General features: G+C 44.8%; 1 protein-coding gene and 1 pseudogene across 1 annotated transcript in view; one reads left to right on the top strand and one right to left on the bottom strand.

The window, feature by feature from the left end:
- The window catches only part of Pdk1 (Phosphoinositide-dependent kinase 1), a 295,005-nt gene that overhangs the window by 198,762 nt on the left and 75,667 nt on the right, over window positions 1–20,576 (bottom strand). The gene's annotated exons all lie outside the window — the stretch shown is intronic.
- Window positions 17,116–18,839, top strand: LOC146722204 (uncharacterized; annotated as a pseudogene).

Below are 20,576 nucleotides of genomic sequence, written 5' to 3'. Positions count from 1 at the left end.
TGTCCATTTTCTCGCATGAAATTTTAATTCCAAAAGTAACTTTGATGGATTTTCTTACTGAAAGTTCGAAAGTGTAATATATTTGGCATTAAATTTTTTGACAAAGAGAAATGTTCAAGAGCGTGAATATATTATTCAAATAGAATATCGCGGGAAAAAAAGCAATCCCAAGAGAATATCCCAGCGGTCCTAATAGTAATTTCCCGTGATGATCGAAACGATTTTCCGTGCGACAAAGGGAATCAATGTCTACGACGAAGCGCGAAGACGAGAAAATATCGCGTAAGACCGCAATTTGAAGCAATCTTTGTGTGTGCGAGCACTCCGGGATTCTTACGCCATATTTCGGGCGCATCGCCGGCAGACGTGACTCTCCTCAAAATCCCTCCGTAATCGAACGGGAAATCCAAGAAGAGGACTCGAACGGAGAGAGAGTCGCCCGCACGTACCGGCGGGGAATAACAATGAAGAGGGACAATAGTAATGGAATTATCTTCGGATAGTCGTTCTCTGTCCCATTGGCAGTACAATCGTACTCGGGCGAGACCAAATCTCAAGTGCGTTCTCTCTATCTTTCGAGACTGTCCCGGCCCGGCTCGGCTCGTCGTCGTTCAACCGATGGCACGTGGCTAGGTGCTAATGAACTCTCCGTGAGTCACGTTTTAAAAAAGACAAAGACGGACGAAAGGACACAGGCCGCGGAAACGCGAGAATCTCGAAACTCGAAAAGTTGTCGAGTTCGCAAATTAGTGGCGTTCCTGCAGTGTCCGCGTGTGTCTTTTCAAATTTTTTCTCTCTCTTTCTCTCTCTCTCTTTCTCTATCTCTCTCTTTAACGGAATTGCGCTCGTAGCAAGAAATTCTTCTTCCACTCTGTGCGTTAATGCTTTTTAAGCGAAAATAAAAGAAGTCTTTCAAAGTTTTGCCAAAGTTTGCGAAAATCGTACTTGCAAGCTAGGTTGTTGTTTACAGTTTCATCGCGATTCTTCCTTAGAAAGGAAATATCCAACTTGCGATGTAGATATTGTAAATTTTTAGAAGCAGCATTTTTCGTTTGAAACGTGAACTTTGAGAACAAACACGCGAGAACTTAAATTGATGCAATCAAAATAGTGAATTAAAAAGTTCGATGTAATTATTTACCAATATCGGGAAAAATAAATTCTCGAGAGTAAAATTACGCCACACAAAAATACTTGCGTTAAACTTGAACAATCGTGTCTTAAATAATCTGTTCAACAGTCGAGGAAGAATCTCTCAGCCACGGGATATTAAAATACTAATATCTCGAAGATAAGCATATGGAAAAGAGAACATGCCGTAAAAAATGCAAAGTAACGGAGCCGCGGACGCCGGAATGAAAAATAATCACTCGATCGACTCGAATTAAAGAGAATCCTTCGGTCGAACATCGATCTCACTTTGGTTACCACCCATGGGCAGCCGATAGTAATTAATCAGCGCGCGCGGTGCATGCCGATAATTAGAGGTACCGATCGACGGGCAATTAATACGCCTCTTAACCGCGATCGGCGATCGATCATGGAAATGTTATTCCCGCGGGAGATTCAACGCGAGAGAAGAGAGAGAGAGGGAGAGACTAGAGTTGAAAACTCGCGAGTTATAGTGACAACGGATTAGCATGTATTAAAGGCGATGGCAGTTCCGGGAAGTAACTTCTACTGTCTACGCTAGGAAAGACGCGCGCGTGTGGGAACAATTTTCCGGAATTAAAAATTTAGAGCTTTCAATTTATCAGGCGGTTTTCATAAGCCACATGTCACAGTTGAACCTCCTGCAAGTGCTCCAAGTAACGTAAAACGCGCCGAGCATAGAATTGATCTAAAAATAACATCCACGTGCGCGATTAATATACCTTACTGTCGTACTATTTCTTTCTACTTTATATACGGACATAAGTTTAATCACGGGTATTAATTTTTGACGGGTATTCGCCGCGTTCCGCGTATCTATCTATCGCAATTCGCAGAAATCCATCTCCTTAATTTTTAACAACCGATCGCGGGAACAGCCAGATTTCTTTTCGCAAAGTTTAATCATGGTCGGAAATAATTCATGACAAATAAGAGGGAAGAGGAAAGAAAAAAAATTCGATTCATTACGAAGAACTTGCGAATGCAGTCGTAGTTCTGCTGATTAAAGGAATTTAGTAGCAGTCGTAAAAAACTATAACCATTAAGAGCATCGCGCGCGTGGGCGTCAAAGCGTAAATTCCGCTTTAATTCAAATGTTACTTCAAAGTCGTTTCCTCGATTTTTTCGCGATTTTTTTTTTTTTTTTTTTTTTTTTTTTTAATTTTCTGTCATCTCTCTATCGGGTAGAATAAAAATTCATTGAATATTAAAGTCAGCCAGGTACGCGCGCGCCTCGAGTCTCTTGACTAGAAGAGCGCCATCAAAATTGACGGCAAAAAGTCTGTCGATCAAACTGTTGAACCCTTTCGAGAGGTACTATTAGCGGCTATATTTTTCTATCGATCGTTCCTGAACTCGTCGAGAAGAGCTTCTTACCGGAAATAGAAAGTCAAAAAGATTCAACCCGACCGGGACTCTGTCCGACATTGTTTTCTGAAAAAATAACGGAAGCGTAGACGTTTCTAAACCACGTGCGCGACGAAAGGAAATGCCGAACATCTTTATCTTCCTCCCTTCCCGCGTTTCTTCCTCTCGCCGTTTCTCGTTCCTTCCGCCTCTTTTTCTGGGCATGCATCTTCCTCTCTCGTGCATAACGCATCCGTTGGATTCTTAGCTCGCGAGTTCAAAAACCTTTCTGCGCGTGCGACTTCTACGGAAATGACTTCAAACTACTAATCGCAAGAAACGTCAAATTCTTAACTTGTACCAACAATCTGGCGAATTAACTCTTAACTTCTGGTAAAAATTCATGGACGTGTTTCAGCGTGCAACGCATACACAACACACATTTTATTTAAAAAATATAAATTTTTTGACAAGTAAAAAATATAATTTATAACAAATCTAATATATTATGGAGTTATATATTTTATATACCATAAAAAAATTGTAATTTCTTAAATATACAATTTTATAAATTAATTGTGTAACTTATGTTACGATATACATTCACGACAAGTGTATGCCTATATATTAATTATGGATAAATCACATAGATTTTATGAGACAAAGAACGCACGCTTTCTGGAACATTCAAAGTAGAACGAACACCTGATTCCACAATAATTCGTTATTGTGACAGTTTAAGGGCGAGAGCTATTTCGGTTTCGATATCACGTCCGCATATGGTATTTCTGTCCAAAAGTCAATCGCGGCACATAGTTGGGAAGTGACTTCAATTGAATGTGTCTCACGTATGTCAATCAACGTGTTCGAAATAGAACGATAAATGCAGCTTGCAATCTATACCTATAGTTACGGCAAAGACTCATTTAACATTCTTAATTGTTTATGGCATTCAAATTGTCGCAGATAAAACATATGCAATTTATAAATAATTTAATGTAAACGTCTTATTAATTTTAGTATAAAAATATAGAATTAAATTCAGAGCTAAATTGTTACTATATAATATAACGCAACTACAAAATCGCAGCCTGCTATGAAACGTCAAGAAGATATCTTTCGAGACAAAATTAATGTCGATACGTATTTGACGTATCGTTCCGAGACTTGGTGAAAGTGTATGGCTCGAAGAGCTCGGCTGAACGCTTCGCAAAAATCCACGTTTCACATATTCGTCTCTTGGTATTTCCCATCGTACACAGTTAAATTACACGACCTGTAGCGAAGCAACTTTTCAATAAAGACGTCTTTCCCTCCGTATGTCTCGCGCAATGAATGCTGATCGAGACAAGCATCGTCTGTAAGTAGGAAATAAAGAGCTGCGGGGAAAAAGAAAAGAGGGAAAGATGAAGAGCGGAAAAGAAAGCTGAGAGATGTATAACGTCAGAGAAATGCCGGCTTATTCGAAACCCAGTCCACGGACTTATTGGTTACTATAGCAGACTTCATGAAGTATTGAAAACCCTGTGAGAAAGAATGGTCGCGAGCCGGGAGGAAACCTATGTAGTGGTTAAACTCAGGCAATGAGAATCCAATGAGAGGATATAAGCCTGCCGTAAACAGATGCCTTTGAAAATATCGAATACGAGAAACATAGGAACAAGGAGAACAAAGCGTCTGCTAATAACTTGGAAACTGTTTCATTCTACGATTCGATGCACGTATCTCACGCACGATTGTGAAAAAAGCTTCTCGGTGGTGAAACATTTTAACAAATGTTTTTATTAGCTTTTAGATGTTAAATAAAATGTAAGATTTTAATATATATATTTATTACATCAATTAGTCGCAAAAATAATGACACGTTATTAATTAATGATATAATTATATTATAAAAAATAAATAATAAAGAAATATAAATATTAATATAGGTATTATATCATTTTAATACCGAAATGTTGAACTTTTTACTTTATTGTAATGTACGTTTCATATGAAAAGTTGCCCCAGACTACCGTGCATTTATCGTCTCCATAACGAAATACAGCAACGTTTCGACGACGTACTCGTGACGCAGCATTCCTGCGAGCGCCGATCGAGATCGCGAAGGTAAGTGGACAACGGAAGAAATAAAGCTGGGGAACGCGTCAGCGGGGCTTCCTCCACCCCTCGACATCAACCCACACATTCGGAACCCTGCTCGCGAACGTGCTCCCGGACTTCGCAGACGTAGCTCGAGGACCGGCAGGAAGGATGACCGTAACGGAGAAGACGGAGGAGAAAGAGAAAGAGAAGAGGGCAAAACGGAGGGTGGCTGATGGCGGCTTTGGATGGCTCGAAGCAGTTACCGATACGAAGGGGAGGAGAAGGCGAAAGAGGAAAAGAAGGACTTGCGCGGGCGAACTTGCTGGGGTGGGGATAGTTTTTTCCGTTTTTATCGGAAGAAAAGAGTGGCTCTCCGAGCCCGTAATGGAGTCCAAGCACGTATCCGTCGTGCACACGCCAGCAGAGCCCGCGGCTTTTCCAGTCACCCCCGACCAACCCCTGATGTCTCACCCCCGCGATTTTTTCTCTTTTTTTCTCTCTCTTTCACCCCCGTGCCGACATGCACCTGCAAGTTGACAGACCGACATTGGATCCCCTCGTACACGAACACACTATTGCACAAGTTACACGATCAGTAAACGCGCTCGTCGAGATATCTTATAGAATTTCCAGCGCTCATCGTGCTCGATCATAATCGCCCTTGTAATCCTACTGGAGATAGAGAGGAAAGGAGATACGCTCTGAATGTGTGTGGGCAGTTTACGACGATATAAAACCATCCAAAAACTCGTGCATGCGAAACGAGTGACTCGATGTAAAAATATATCTAAATGTCAAAAGTAAAATCTAATTTCAAAAGAGACTTTATACGCGATAACATTTATTTTACTCTCTTTTTTTTATACTCATTAAATTCGCGCGCACGTATTTCCTTATATAGAATGTGTATTAAATTATTACAAATATTTTAGAATCATTATTTATCGCGCGAGATAATTTTCATAAATAGAATTTATTTGCATGATATTTCTTTTCAATAAAAAGATAATATCTCTTATACATCTCCGAGTTAGGGACTTTTTGGATTGCGTCTGTTATTTATATTAGGAGTAGCGAATTGTCGCTGCTTTCATCGACAGAAAGAAAGATCGGAATCGACCTGACACGAGGATAGTCCTCGAACGCCGATCGTCGATCATCTGAACGTTTGCGAATGAACGATCAATCGGCCGCATGAAAACTCGATTTGTTCTAATAAAAGACCTACGATAAATTTCTCCCACGATCCGTCTAACAACGGCCTTAACGACGACATTCATCTGACGACATTCTCTAGTCGCCTGAAAAGGAAAGATTGTAGCCTTAATCGATCGCGAATTCAATAGATACAAATAGCCTAATGTAGTTTAGATATACGTTAACGACTATTTAAAATATTGCACGCGAAAAACAACGCCGATCGTAAATTTCGCGAGAAAGAGACTCCGCTTTTTAAAGTCTCAACTTTCCATTTTTGCGCGAACCCATTCGGGCGAGTATCAATCACTGAAACTTTAATAACTCAATTCCCAGTCAGACTGATAAATTACGAATCGGGCAGCCCGAGTCTTGCGCGATTTCGTTATAGGATGGCAATTTTCGATCGACAATCGCACGTCGAAAGTTCGATTCACGCGGCCGATATTCATTTTTCTTTCCCGGCCGCACTTTTTTCTCCGTTTATACCAATCAACCTTGCTATTTGTCGTAGCTGATAAACTGTACAAGCCTGTCAGCAATATTCGCGCTGGTACGCGGAGTGTAAAGATCCGTTTTTTTTTTTTGTTTTTTTTTTATATATATTTTTTCCGCTTGTCTCGTTGAATGTTTTCGACGCGCGGGACCAGCCGGATTCTATCTGGCGGCCGCTTTAAAAAAGAGAGAGAGAGAAGAAAAAAGGCGGAAAAATCGCCCGCACACGTGAAAACTAGGAGCGACCGGAAAAAGAGAGGAAAGTGCGAACGCTGTGCATCACGGTGAGCTTTTAATACTACTTGACGAGTGCATGTTTAAAGGCTTACCCGCGCGCGTCATCGACGGATTGTCGTGAAACCGATCGGATACAATAAGCGCCGCATGCGGCGTGATTACGTGAAAATACGAGCTGTGTGTGTGCGCGCACGCGTTTGCATTTACGACTATTTCCTGGCAATTTTTTCAGGGACGTTGCCGTGACACCGAAGATTTTATTGACACCGTAAAACGTACACTCGCGCGTCTAAAAGCGCGGAGATATGCAATTGATTAAGGAGAATGACGTTCGACTGCGGAGTACGCCAACACTTAAAAATTTTACAGCAGCATAGCACGATTTTTTACGGATGCGCATTCGTATAAATATTAATGCGTTTTATTGATGTGTATATGTCAATTGACCAGAGTGGCAGCAATGATTTCCGTCAGAAAAAAATACAAGACCTTGGTTATATAATTTAAAATTCGTTAAAGTACTCTAGATTAGAAAAATCTACAAGTTAAAAAACCTATAAAGAGATGCTGCCTCATTTATTATATATTAAATCTGATTTAGGTATTGAGCTCTTTTATCCCGGGTTTATAAAAGGACCCTTCAGACTGCAGATCGCGCCGGTTTTTAGATCTACTCGCGCCGTGAGAGCATTAAAAATCTACTAAGGAAATATTACGAGATCCCAACATGGAGTTGGATTCATCACGGTCGGCATTAATATTATCTTTGCGGCATCAGGTACATTGTGAAAAACTCTCTCTTTCTCTCTCGCGCGATGTTACTCGCACGACTTTTATTCGCCGGTGACGGGGAAGAGGGCAACCGAGCGGTTTGTAGATCGTTAAAAAGGCGATCCCCGGCGCCGGTAGCGTCATCTTGGGCCGACATTAACGTCGGTGAACCGTGAGGAGTACATAATGTTGCGTTAACTCGGCGCCCGAGGGGAGATGGATGAGCGGTACGCGTCGCAACTTTAATTTTTTCCCCGGCTGCTTTCGGGTTGACCCGGCTTGCCCAACCCTCCCTGTCAGCCAGAAGAACTTTTTAAAACGCAAAGTCGCGCTGTGTAGAGGCAGGAGGGTGGCTCTCTTTCTTTCAAGGGGAGAATGAAAGTATACCGGCAGATACACGCGCAACATTGTGAATAATGCTCGTTATAATGCTCCGCGAGCCCACTTCATTTCTTATTGCCGGGAACTGCGGCACGAGACTGCGGAACTTGACGTAAGGAACTTGCAGAGCAAGCGGCGGAGAGAGAGCCTAATGGTCGCTAACGAAAATTGGACAGCGATGAGTACTCAAGCCGAGTCCCGAGCGTGAGAAGCGGACCTGAGACAGCACACTCCGGTTTCCAAGATAGTTCAATGATTAAGCCGGCACACAAAAGTGTTAATTCGCACGGGGATGTTTAATCTGCTAAAAGCAATGCTCGGCCGTATTATGCGGCTATTCTTCCGCTTTTATTCTAGTCTCTACGCGTATTACACTTTTTTTTTCATGTAGAGCACGCTTAAATTGCGGTCTTCATTAATTCCGTTAATTAAATTAAAATTAAGTTAGAATTAAATTAAATTTAAATTAACATCAGCCAAGTTGCTCGATTAGAGATAGAGAAGGTTATAAAAATCTCGTTATATCGCCCCGAAGAAAAATTGACGATTTGCATAACTTGGCAAATGACGCCAGATTACGATAAAATCCCCAAAGCACAATGTACTGCGGTAGTTCCTCCTCTCTCTCTCTTTCTTATATATATATGTGTGTGTGTGTGTAACTTTTATCATCAGTCTTCCCTTCATTTTTCGCCCTCCCTTATGTGGAAGCTCATGGTTTACGGGAAAAAAAAAAAAAAAAAAAAAAAAAAAGAATAAGAGACCCGCGCCTGTTTCTTTGCCAATCAATCATTGTCAATCGATCGATCTATCTACGCCCGAAAATTCTTTTTGATTAAAGTAATGTGTAATGTACGTTAGACTTTGATAACTTATCTAGAATGATACAAAACTTGATATAATAATCCCTTGAGCTTGTATTTATAAAAACACGTTACAATGCGATCCAAAATAATCTATATCGCGAAATGAAAGACGGCTGGCGCCCGAACCTTTGAAGCATCCTTGCCTTGATTCAATCTCTTTCTCTCTCTCTTTATACGCGCATGTGTGCGGGAATAAATCGGGAATGTACATAAACTCTCCACGTACATATATCGGCCGAACGAAGCAGCGGTAAAACCGCGCTGTAAAAGCTCGCAGGCGGCGATAAAAGCGGTCGCGAGGTACTTGTTGCCAAAACCAACCGAATCGGCGCCTGCCGCCGGTTCGATGCACCCGCTTGTCTACTACGCGACGCGAATAAAGACGTATCTGTCCACGGTGCACACACGTGACCGGGTTCAAGGTCTCCGAAGATCAAAACGCGCGCACGAAACTCCTATGCGTAGTCGGCGGTTTGTTGCCCTATTTGGCGGCAGACAGGCCAGGGGAATGAAGAGCAACGAGGGTCGATTGGAGACGGGGGATGGGGACAGGAGGGTCGGTAGTGGCGATCGTGGAAGCAGCCGATGGTCGGAGAAACTACGGAGGAACGGTACGGCAAGACACGCATCTGCGCGCGCAACTTGGCGGGAAACAATAAGGGCCAACAACCGGCAGGAAGCATCATCATCTTCTTGGCGGGAACGCGGAACGAAGGTGGTACTCAACCTTGCTTTCGCTTCCTCCCTCCTTTGCTGGGAATAACAAAGTAGTATGGAGAGTTACGAAATGGTCGGTCGTCCCCAAAACGCCCGAAGCGGATTCCCAGCGTTCGGTAGAAAGTCGCACGAGTTGAACCAGCAACCGGAATTTTTACGATGATAGATAAATGAATAAAAATAAATGTCACTGAATTTTTCTATTAATTTTTCTTCTCCCGCTGTTTCGCTTCATTTATTTTCTACATCTTCCGAACTTTTATATTGTTGAAGAAATTTATATTATATTTTAAACATTTTTTTAAACCAAAATTGAAAGAAATATTCCACTGAAATCTCCGATGCATCGTCTACTGCATTAAAATCTAATTAATATGTAACAAAATTATCAATTCTCACTTGAGAGATAAGAGACATAAAATCTTTGAATTCTTAAAAATAAAATGACGTCTAAAGAGTCGAGGTGACACATTTTATTATCATTCCGCATTAATAATGAATGCGTTTAAAAAAATCACATTTACATGCTCGATTACGATTCATTATTAAAGCGCTATAGATATATTTATGCATATCGATACACGAATGATACGTTAATAGAGAATACTCGCTGGATCGTAAACGGTAATTAAAGCGGAGATCGAATGTCCGTCCATGTGTGACATCCTGTTATTAATAAGAGAGATCCCGACGATATTTTGGGTAGAAATGTTTCGGGGCGAAAACGACATTCCCGCGAAAGAAAGATAAAATAACGACGGTGTTTGTAAATCGTCGAGAACGCGATACGAGAAAGATCTTAACTACGACAGGTCAGGATAAACCCCGAACGGTCGTAGAGGGCGAGCTGACGTCTAGACATGTTTTTTGCTCCGTTCGGCCCCAGGCGGACTGGAAGCTCCGGAAACCTAACGTCCGATCGTCGCGGTTCGCTCTTTGTTGTCTGCCTGCACTCGAACCTAACTCACAGTTGAGGAGCACAACAATCCCCGGGTAAGTAACCCCGCCTTTTAGCAATCGTCGTCCCTCTCTATCTCTCTTTGAGCGCGTCATAATAAGTTTCGAGATGCGTGATACAGCGGAAAAGAAAAATTCGGCGAACCCAAAGGAAAACAGAGAGAAGTCGTTTACCGCGAGAAGACGAAAGTAGCGAAGGATTCGAACGATCAATTTTTCGCCGCGAACTCGCAGCGATCTCGAACCCGTTCCCGAGCGTTGCTCGCCAACACGGCAGACGGAGGAGCGAGCCTTCGAGTACGTTGCACCAGCGACGGATTGATATACGGGAGGGAACGGAAGGAGGGAAGTCAGGCATGCCGGTTAGTTGGATCCTCTCCTTCCCGCGCGCGTGTGTCGGCCCTTCTTAACCCCCGATCCGCCACCACACACCGGCACAATGCAACGTACTACCAACTACAGTTCGACGCACGTTACACGCACACGCACGCACACAAACGTCGCTCGTTCGTTCACTCTTTCTACGTCCCTCTCTTCTCGCCCGACGACTTGGCGGGAAACCAGACACGTGGTTCTCATGGCGTCCATTCTCGAACAAAGGACTCCCACCCGCGGCGTCGTAGTACTACGTCGTCCCACGCCAAGCGACGCTCTCGCTCATCTTCTCGTCAAACGAACGCTTCGGAGGAGCGAGCGACTGCTCGCTTCCCGTTCGAAAGCGACGGCTTCTTCGACCTGGCGGGGGTGGATACGAATAACGGTCGTTTCGAACGAAGAAGAAATTCTGCGCGTTCGAATCCGGTCCAGACCGGAGCAAATATAAATCACCGACGCGCACGGATAACAACGAGTATCCGATAGAAGAACAAGCGTTGTTTTCTAGTTATTCCTAATAAATAATTATGTACGAGATAATTTGCTTATAAATAGTTCTTTTTCACGCCTATTATTCGTTTGCTCGATTAGATATATGTATATTGCTGGACAGAAGTCTGAACGTATAATTTATTCAGTAAATTATATTTTTGAAACATTGGAGAAGAGAAAAGTACTAAAACGTTCACTGTCATAAAATAATCACTGTTATATAATAATACGTAATATTAAATATAAGAAAGAGTATGTTAAAAAATAATTCAGATTTTCTTGCAATTATGAGAGATAGGTATCTAAAATTGTTCAAAATTTAATTCTGCGTCCTACCGAGTGCATTAAAAATTTTAGAGAGAGAAAGAGAGTCTTTCATGTGCTCCATCATTATTGATAAACACACAGTTAATTATTGTTTCCTATCTCTTAATTGGATGGTGATAGAAGGAAGGAATCGTGCTGGATACAAATTTTATAAAGTAAGAAATCTGATACCTTTCATTAAAAATATCGCGTGCGCAAATGGGTAGAAAGCGCCAAAGAGAATAATCAAACGATTCGTATATCGTATCCGGCCGATCGGCCGACTCTAAGAGAATGTAGCATGGGAATCGCGAGAAATCGAAACGATCCGCGACGATGGCGATTTTAACAGAGCAACGGGCGCGTTTCGTGGACGGTTAACGTCGGCTTGTTCCGTTTTCAACGGAAATTCAATTAAGGTATAAATAATAACCCGAGCGAGAGAAAGAGAGGGCAGGTCATTAAAATGGTCGACCAATAAAAAGACAACACACACACCTCGGCGCTTTGTCCGGGCCGCTTGCGTACGATCGTCTCGTTCTCTTGGTCGCGCCACGCCAGGCCATGGTGTTGCATTACGTTCCACTACTGTGTTCCAGACCTACCGCAATCCCGAACCTTCGGTCTAGACTCGCCGAGACCGAGGAGCGGTCACACGTCGGTCATTCACACGTGTGCGACTTGCGCCGAAGAGGTGCTAGTTCCGCGCGAATCAACCGGCTCTTCCCCGATCGTCGTCCTTCATCGAGCGACGACGAGGAGTTGCTTCGATCGCGTGACAAATGTCGTGGGTCGTTCATGGAAACCTTGAACTCGCAAACGATGCGTCGTAGTAACTGAATATCCGATGTGGTATAGTATATATGTATACGCGAAGCAGCCCGGTCGGATTCCGGGAATAGGTCCTCGCCGAAAGTGGACGCGCCCGATTCCTCGTCGAAGGTCACAGACGATTTTACGTGGAAACGAGCCTTCTGACGGCGCCGGATTGGATTAGGTGTGAATATTCGCTAATTTTCGCGAGACCGGACGTCAAGGCGTAGCCTAAGAACCCGCCTACCTAATCTTTGTTTGACAAGGATGACATACAAATTTTTATAGAGTCCTTTAATATCTTGCTTGCGATAATTTTTTTCTATATCTTCTTAAAAAAAAATATATATATATTGATTAACGATTATTAAAATTGTATATAATTTCTAAAATACGATTCTCTCTGTGGAATAATTAATAAAATAGATTTAAAGTAGCGAGAGAGAAATGTGTGTTACTTCTATATTATCCATCCTTTTATCTAACATTATTGATCGTCCGTGTACCAAGATATTAACCCATTAACTAATAGTTCATTCAAGATGATTATCTTCCTCTCAGGGATGCGGATCTCGAGTTACCGCGATGATGTCGCGCTTTTCAGGCAGCTAATAATGTTACGTAATTCGAGATCGTAATCGCAAAGCCGAGTGCATAATTTGCAGGCCGCAACGACGAGCTCATAACGAAGGGACGATGGAAGTCTTAGAAAGCCAATCGGTTCGACGGGGACAACGAACAACAGCTTCCTTTCCGACCAAACAACCGGTTCTGGTTTCACGGTCCTCGTCACCTGCGACCTTCTGTCACCGGCGGGCCAACGACACTGCACCGGTTCAAAGGAAGTCTGGTGCCACTTTAACGACCTGCGCCTTGTACCGAGGAGCTTCAGGGTCAGAGGCCAGACGGGCGCTACCAATACGCATGCGAATACTTACGCAGCATAGAATGGAGAGAGCAGACGCGCACGCCTTTTGCGAACCCACGACAGGGCCGACGATCATCGCGTCTCGATTTATGCTTTCGAACTTCGAACATGCGTCTACGTTCTGTTTACAAGTCGATATCCGTTGTGTGATACGCAACGCGGACAATCGATGATCGCATATTTGTGTCATCGCGGTTAATGTTATATAAATCGTGACAAACATGACAAAAAAAACTTATTTGCATTAATTTCTTTCAAAGATTTAATATCATGGAATAATATATTGAAAATCAAAAAGTTTGATTAAATAGATGAGAAGAAAATTTGTCTCTGCAATAATAATTAATTAATTTTGAAGTTGACGTTAAGAAAAATATAATTTATGAATTTTATTCTGAAAATTAAAACGGTTAAAATAAAAAATGAAATATTTTATCTTTGCGCGTAAGATTAAAGATCCTATAAATCTTGTACGAAGGAAAGAAAGAAAATTTGGAATGATAAAAAAACTTGCTATTAAAATTTGACGCGGCTCGAGGGGTGGAAGAAGATCCCGCACGAAGAAACTTTAGTATCCTCGAGAGATTTAATTCAGATTATATCGCGATTCGTCTTGAAAAAAGAATGAGACGGGCGATAAGGACCAAGCCGGGATTGCTACGTTACTGCTACGACTACGAATACGAATGAGTTATTTCTCCTCCCTACGTCGGCTCCTCCATACATTCTGCGAGCGAGCATTCTCGATCGCCCATGGGAAAGATTTTCGGCGTATAATGGGACCCCGTTGTCGTCCTCCGCAACCAACGGAGAGGGCTTTTATTAGGATTTGGGGTGCGCGGGAACTTCAGCGAGAGAGACCATAATAGATTCGCGAATCTGTCTGGCCTTTGCGTTTGTCCTGTAAGGGTTCACCGAAACGAGCTTCTCGTCTGAGAAGCATTGCCGTACCGAGCAACGTCTACATAAGCGAAATTCCGCCCGTACAAATATACATATATGCATACGTGCAAGTAAAAGGCTAATTAACATATTGTATTTCGGCATCGTGTATTAACGCGTCGTGCTGTATATTTGCAAAGACAACAGGAAATTGTCTGATGTTAGTGCGCAGGTACATAAACAATTGCTTCGAGGAAACACAAAACTGCTTTTACATACTGTTTACTTGCGAATTATCTCGTTGACCGTTCCGAGTTTAGAATTTCTGATTTAAAAATCAATTCTCGTCTATTTCGAATCTAATAATTATAAATCTACGTCTGACAAAAAAGCCAAAATTCATTCTTAGATTTAATTTAACAGCGACGTAGAATATCATGGGAGATTGGATTAGAGTGTATTATTATAAGGAGAATAGAGAGAGAGAGAGAGAGAGAGAGGCGGATGGAATTTTGCTCACGCCTGTTTTGGTATACTATAACCTAAGTCATGGTGACATTGATTGCGAGACGGATTAGTGGATAATAATAGAAGCGGCTAACTCTCGCGAAGGCCTCCTCCACTCGTCATCCCCACACGACGTGGCGATTTATGTCCCTCGAGCGTGTACAACGAGCTCGCTCGAAGGCGAATAAGTGGCGGAGACCTTCGCCGCGCGCGCGACGTCCGTTTCACCGTCCTTCTCCATTTCGCAATAGCGAAAGAGCCGGGCTGTTTACCGCTAGAAATAGATAGCCTAGTTAGGTAGTGTGTACATTCTCGGCTCTATTCTTGGTACAGGCCAACTTTTTCCACGCGCTCCTAGCTTGCACTTAGGCTCCGCGGTCTCTAGGTCTCGCGTAACTACGCTGCGATTGCCTCACTCGCGTTCCCGGTATTGCGGCGTTCCATTATACACAAAGTGTTTTATATACACGTCGCATCAATACCACGATAAATCATTCTGATGCGCGCCGTCGAGCAATAGGAAACGAATCATCACCAGCATCATAAATTAAGCGTTCCGCGAACGCGAGATTGCAAGATATTACTTGATTTTTAGCCGTGACAATAAATACTTTACGTACTCGCGGACCGATGGAAATAAAAAGAATTATAAATAAATTATACGATTTGTTTTTCCAGAAAAATGTGTCTAATATAATATATTAGAAAAAGAATAAATTTCTCGCTAACTTCTGTATATTAAACGAAAAGAGGACAAGTTTTATGCTGATTCTCGAAGAATCGATAGTAGGTCGTCACAAGCAGTATATTACTTTCGCTTTCGCATCGTCCTACCTACTTCCCTTTGCGGTCATCTATGGCCCGACGATTTCCGTCTTCGTATTCGACCGTCGAGGCCTTGAGGAATTTTTTCTTTGGACCTAACCCACGGTCCCGCACGTTACGGTCTTTGTTCCGCAGACCCGATTCGCCGACGGTTTCCGAGAACGCACTTCGTATCGGCCGAAATTAAGGATATTTATTGGTCTGGCGCTACTAGAGCGGAATCTGAGACCCTAGAGCGGTCTAGCAAAAAGAAAAAAAATAGCTGGGATAACCTTTTCTTTACCGGTCCTCGAGGTCTTTGTTCCATGGAAATGAGGCAACCTTGATCATAAAGCGGGTCTAACCGATTGCGTAATAAGAGAGAGTACCGTGGGGAACGTTGTAAAGAGATCCGGTGTTCAGGTTTAAGAGTTATATCTATGCGCGACAAATAACGTACACAATACAATTTTCGTATTACGCGAACATGATTGACAGAATTAAAGTAGGAAGAATAGCAATTGAATGCGAGACGTAAATACAAATCATAAACATGTTAAACTTACTCTTTTAACTTTATAATATCTTTCCGTTCGCGTAATAGGAATATTATTAAGCGAGGAGACGGAGTCTTTATGACGATGAATTTTTGCGATATCTCTGCGAAGGCAACACACGAGGGAATGACGTCAAAAGTAATTGCATCTCTCTTTCGTTGATGGAAATGCAGTTAATTCTAGGCATACTTTCAAAGAATCCTTCAAGATAAGATCTTAATGGCGCTCCGTACTTCGCGGCAGAAGTGAGGACCTCTCAGACGAAGTCAGTTGATTTAATCACTTAACTTGTTCGTACCAACGAAGAGACACCTTTGAAGTGGAACGTGTCTGATGGGTACATCACCGGAGGGGCCCTCAGTGGCCAAGATCATTTTCTGGAAAGTACCCGGGACAGACGTATCAAAGACCTGCTAGAATGTCGCAAGGTCGACGTTATCGAAGAGAACGAGATGGAAGAGAGCCAGACTGATTCGCATCGGTATACAAGTATATACAATACATATATATATATATATATATACGCTTATGTCCGCTCCCGAGTGATTAATGAATGAAAATTAACAGGAGCCATACATTTAATGCGATACAAATTTATATTCTTTGTGCGATTAAATGATCTTTCACGATAGTATCGCGTAGACGAGAGAGAGAGAGAGAAGCGTAAAACGGTGTAGAATGACGAGCATTTATAAAACGCAAGCGAACAAACGCCGCAATTAAAACAAAGCCTACGGCATTTGTTCGGCGTACCGTCGCGCGTTTTCCAACCGTCACCGAGTCCCACGGGACCGGCAAACCACCCACGCTGCCACCCCGCCCGAGGTGACGGAGGGTGGTTTTGTTGCGCAGAAAAAAAAAGAGAGAGCGCGGCAACTTTTTCGTGGTAACGGCGATTATTCCAGACCGGCGCGGAACTATAGACTGCGATCGCGCGAAGGGTGACGAATTCGCCAAAGTGTGAACGACCATTTCAACGTCCATTGTTTTCGAAACTGTGTCATTAAATAATTAGACATCGATTACCATTCTTTCGCGGAGGGGTGTCTCTACTTTTCTCGTTATTATTTGCAGCATAACGATAAAGAAATAAATTAATTTGACAGGTATTGTCATGGGAATAATAAAAAAAAAATATATAAAGAAGCTCGTTAATCCTTTTCTTCTCTTTTATTAACAAAAGATTTCGCAGCATTTCTCTCAATATGGCTGCGTTTGCTGGTTCGATTTTATAATGTTGTGGCGATTACATCGTCACATACTTCCCTGAGATTAATAAGGAAAACACGCATACGAATACGAACACTGACATATACGAAAAGGACAAAGGCACAAGTAAATATAAATAAAATATTACAGACGAGACGAAAGACAAGTAGGACAGAAACAAAGAAGTAAAAATAGATAGAAAGTTCGCGAAGCCTCTCGAAGCCTCGCGAAGGGCGTTTTTGAGGCAAAGTAAAAATAGGAGATTTTTAGATAACGAGATATACCGTCTTCGATAGTCCCCGCGCACGGACGCATTACTTATTTAATCCGAGCGAATCAAGTTTATGTATTCACGCGTACCACTTGTCTTGAAGAATATATCCAATTAAGTACAATCATTGCATAACTTTAATTAATTCCCGCATCGTTCCTCCTAAGCACTCACGACGCGCGTATATAACCAAAGTGGTGACCCCGACGTGATCGCGAACGAGCGGGAATTCGCGATTTTTTATATTTTTCTGACCACACGAATTACGGAGTGCGGTGCGTGTGCAATGGTGGTGACACGGGACGAGGAAACGAGCGTCCCGCTGACGGAGCCGGAGGCACGAGTGCTGGAGCAGCCGCGACTCCACGGAATGCCGATAAGCCTGCCCGGGATGCAACCGGCGAGATTTGAGCAGCCGCCAGGGTATTTTTTACCCGCCCCTGAGGTGAGCCGCGTGGGCATGCGAATGCCAGAGTTCACGCCGTCGGACCCTGAGCTCTGGTTCAGTATCGTCGACCGGAGTTTCCAAGCCGCCGGAATTACGGTCGACGCAACGAAATTTGGGTACGCGCTGACGGCCATCGGACCGCGCTATACGGTCGAGGTGCGCGACGTCATTATGAATCCGCCCGCGGAACGCGCGTATGAGACATTGAAATCGGAGCTGATCAAACGGCTCAGCTTGTCGCAGGAGCACAAAACCCGAAGACTCCTGGAGCACGAAGAGATCGGGGATCGCAAGCCGTCGCAGTTCTTGCGGCACCTGCGCGGCCTCGCCGGAAGTGTCGTGGGCGACCAGGTCCTGCGAACGATCTGGCTAAGTCGGCTGCCGGCGTATATTCAGCCGCATTTAGTGACGCGAACGGGAGACACGCCAGAACAATTGGCGGACATCGCGGACGCGATAATCGAGGCGACCCGGGCGCCGATATTCCAAGTGGCGGAAGCGACGAGAGCCGTGGCGCCTCAGGGGCAGAACGCAAGTGATCCCGCGTCTCTGGAGGCGAGATTCGAGGTGCGGCTGGCGCAGATGCGGCTGACGATGCAGCAGGAGATCGCGGAGCAGATGGCGGCGATTCGGCACTCAATTGAGGCGATCGGCAGTGCGCGCTACCGAGGAAGGTCGCGATGACGGACCGACGTCGTCCGCGTTCGCGTTCACGTTCACGCCCGCGAGCGCGATCCAGCAGCCGTGGTCCACCGGCCAGCGGCGTATGCTGGTATCATTGGCAGTTTGGAGCGGAGGCACGGCAGTGCAGACCACCCTGCTCGATGCAGATGCCGGGAAACGCAGGAACGGGACGTTAGAGGCGGCAAGCGACCCGGAACATAGTGCGCGCCGCTTATTCGTGACGGACACAAACACGAAAACGAATTTTTTAGTTGACACGGGCGCGGATCTCTGCGTGTTCCCTCGAAAGATGGTTCGAGGGCCACGACAGAGATCGACCTACGAGTTATCGGCCGCCAACGGCACACCAATATACACATACGGGACGGAAAACATGACTTTGAATCTCGGATTGCGACGGGCTTTTACGTGGCGTTTCGTGATCGCGGACGTGTCGAAACCAATAATCGGTGCCGATTTCCTCGCGCATTATGGCCTCCTCGTGGATCTGCGCAATTCTCGCCTCGTCGATCAGCTGACGAGCTTGACCGCACGCGGGCGTTGTATCCATTGCAACGTACCGCATATTCAAAACGATCACAGGGGAGACGCCGTACCACCGGTTGTTGGTGGAATACGCGGACATTACGAGGCCGCGCGGACAAATACAAGAAACGATCCACGCCACGCGACATTTTATTGAAACGACGCCGGGACCGCCTGTCGCGTGCCGACCACGAAGACTCGCTCCGGATCGACTCGCGGCCGCGAAAAAGGAGTTCCGACGGATGGTTGAGACCGGAATCGCGCGACCTTCGAAGAGCAGTTGGTCGGCGCCCTTACACATGGTGCCGAAAAAGGGCGAAGAATGGCGACCTTGCGGCGATTATAGAGCACTCAACGCGAGGACGATTCCGGACCGGTATCCTGTGCGACATATCCAGGATTTTGCACAGGCCCTCGGAGGAAAAAAACTATTCTCAACGATAGATCTGGTGCGGGCGTACCACCAGATTCCAGTGGCGGAGGAGCACATCCCGAAGACGGCGATCACCACACCGTTTGGCATGTACGAATTTCCGTACATGTCATTCGGATTGAGAAACGCGGCGCAGACGTTTCAGAGATTCATCGACGAAGTCTTACGCGGATTAGACTTTTGTTACGCGTACGTCGATGACATTCTGGTCGCGTCAACGTCGGAGGAGGAGCATCGAAACCATCTTAGAGCAGTATTCGAACGTCTGCGGGAATACGGGGTGACCATCAACCCCGCGAAGTGCGTATTCGGACAGCAGAAGGTAGAGTTCCTGGGATACGAAGTTTCCGACGGGGGAACACGACCGCTGCCGACACGTGTGGAGGCGATCCTCGCGTGTCGAGAGCCAGGAACGGCGAAGGAGCTGCGACGCTACCTAGGCATGCTCAACTTCTACCGACGATTCCTGCCGAGAGCTGCCGAAGGTGCTGGCGCCGTTGAACGATCTCCTCCACGGCAACGTCAAAGGGAAAGCGGCGATATCGTGGACGCCGCGAGCGCAGGAGGCATTCAAGAATTCGAAAGAGAGCTTGGCACAGGCCGCGCTCTTGCGACACCCCAGGATAGACGCGGAGCTCGCCCTGTTCACCGACGCGTCGGAGCAGAGCATCGGCGCGACTTTGCAACAGCGTGGCAGCGACGGATGGGAGCCGTTAGCCTTCTTCTCGAAGAAGCTAAGCCCATCCGAGATGAAGTACAGCGCGTTCGACAGAGAACTGCTGGCAATCTACCTGGGGGTCAAACACTTTCGATACATGCTGGAGGCGCGCGCGTTTGTGATCTACACGGATCACAAACCGTTGATCTACGCTTTTCGTCAACGACCAGAGAAGAGCACGCCGCGCCAGTTCCGCCACTTGGACCTCATCGGGCAGTTCTCAACCGACATCCGGCACGTGACGGGCGAGGAGAACGTCGTGGCGGATGCGTTGTCACGAGTCGAGGAGCTGAATTCTCCCCTGGACTACGCTGCACTGGCGGAGTCGCAGGGGACTGACAAAGAGCTCGACGATTATACAAGGCGAGAGACCGGAATAAAACTTGAGAAAGTGCAGATTCCCGGAACGGGGATACAAG

This window comes from Nylanderia fulva, unplaced genomic scaffold (genome assembly GCF_048542155.1).
Source record: "Nylanderia fulva isolate GAGA-0341 unplaced genomic scaffold, ASM4854215v1 Scaffold35, whole genome shotgun sequence".
Lineage (NCBI taxonomy): Eukaryota > Metazoa > Arthropoda > Insecta > Hymenoptera > Formicidae > Nylanderia > Nylanderia fulva.
Note: the sequence above shows the minus strand (reverse complement) of the source record. Positions and strands in the feature narration are given on the sequence as shown.